Here is a 2,075-nt window from a genome sequence, read left to right as displayed (position 1 = left end):
TGGCTGCACGAAGACAGCTGAGATTAGGGCCTGTCAGCCAGGGGAGGGGCTGTGCGGGAAGGGGTGCGGGGACCCCAGGGGCTACCTGTGGCCGCCCTGGACTTGTTCGGACAGGGGGGCAGGAATTCGGACCCTGGGTCAGTTCTCCTGTGGCTGTGACGAGCTACAGCCTCACAAGTGTCCACTCTCCTCTGTGGTGGGGGTGGGGCGGGTGAGTCCAGGCTCAGCTCCCCTGGGACCCGCTCCAGCGTAAACACACTAATGGGCCCGAGAGAGCCAGAGAGGAATGTGGGCCCCACAGCCCCTGGGGACTCGAGGACGACGGATGGGAGTAGAGGGGATAAGACACCCAAGAGGCAGTGAGCCTGTGCTCTGCAGGTATGCAGGGAAGAGAGAGAGGCAGAGGGAAGGAGAGGAGCATGAAAAACAGGAGGCCCAAGGCAGAGGGAGGAGGATGCCACCGGGCACGCTGGATCCTGGCAAGTCCCCGATGCCACTTTCTCCCTGGTGCCCAGGCCTTTGCACAAGTCATGCCCTACACTGTGGGAAAATATACATGATGAAGCTGTTTCATTTCCAGCCCTGCTATTTACTGTAAGGCTTTGAGCATGATCGGGAGCCTCTCTGAGCTTCGGTTTCTTCCTCTATAAAATGGGCTCATGGGGACTTCCCTGGTGGTCCCAGTGGTTAAGAATATGCCTTCTAATACAAGGGACTCAGGTTCGATCCCTGTTCAGAGAACTAAGATCCCTCCTGCCTTGGAGCAACCATGCCTGCATGGCAGAACTACTGAGCCCATGCAACACAACTAGAGAGTCTATGGGCTGCGACAAAGGATCCTGAATGACCCAGTCAACATCCCACATGCCGCAACTAAGACCCAACACAATCCAATAAGTAAAAATAAAATGAGATCACTGTTGTGTGCACCCCTAGGGTTGCCATATCAGTTAAATGAGATGATCTGCGGAGATGACACTAGAGTTTTGGTGCAATCAAGCACCTCTCACAGTGCTTAATCCCCAGGGATCTTTTTCCTTGTCTGTCTCCTTATCTGCAGCTCCCTGAAGGCTGGGAGTGAGTCTTGGCACCACAGCACCTCCGCACATGCCTGGCACACTGTAGGCAGCCAGTCAGTGTTTGCTGAGCAAGCGATTCCATGAAGGGACCAGGTGTGAGGTGCGTAAGTAAAGAGCGGAAAGTGAAAGGGAAGGGTCCGGGTAGGCAGGGGACCCCGCTGCCTCTCTCCCTCCAGGATGTCCCACTCCAATCATAGGTCATCCTTCTGACCTTTCTAGAGCGAGGCGTAGGCGTGATATGCTTGCTGGCCAGATAGTGACCCTATTTCCCCAATGGAAATCGAACCTAGGGGATCATTCCACCTGTCTTTAGGAGTCAGGGGGGCAGAGTCGTCGACCTTGGGCCCATCTGAGGGGGTCACCTCCTGGACTTGGGGTCACCACAGTCATGTTCCACAGCTCTGGGGACCAAGCAAGGATGGACTGGGGTTGGCAGGGGTGAGGGGCCCTCAGGGGCAGCAAAGAGGGAGGCTGAGGCACTCCAGAGCCTCTAAGGTGGGAAGCAGATTGGGGAAGCTGGAGCAAGGCTGTCTCATGATTTCAGGAGAGAAAATCTCCCTCCCTGACTCCCCACCAGCACTGCTCTAAACATTTTCCCCACTTGCTACAGGAATTCCACCAGGAGAAGGCATGGCTTCTCACCATGTGCTCAGAGCTAAGTCATCAGAGAAGAAACCCAGGACTGGAGAAGATTATAGAAGGCAATGGGTATGCACTCAGGCATGTCAAGGGCCTGAGTTTGAACTCCAGCTCTGCCACTCACGCAGTGAATGTTTTGAGCTCCCCAACCTCAGTTTCCTCATCTGTAAAATGGGGGTATCACTTCTTACCATGCAGAGTGGAGAAGCTCTACTTTACGAAGAATGCCAACTAAAAAATACGTAAGGGATGATGGAATTTTAAAAAATCTTCACTTGCAATTGATTTGGGCAAGGATCATCACCAGTGGATGCTAAGACTATTGGGTAAAACGTTGCTGGGAAACGAGATGGTCTC

This window comes from Bos grunniens, chromosome 19 (genome assembly GCF_055505025.1).
Source record: "Bos grunniens cultivar Pamir isolate PY7600 chromosome 19, Bosgru_T2T1.0, whole genome shotgun sequence".
Classification (NCBI taxonomy): domain Eukaryota; kingdom Metazoa; phylum Chordata; class Mammalia; order Artiodactyla; family Bovidae; genus Bos; species Bos grunniens.
The sequence above is the reverse complement of the archived record's forward strand: the minus strand, read 5'-3'. Positions refer to the sequence as shown.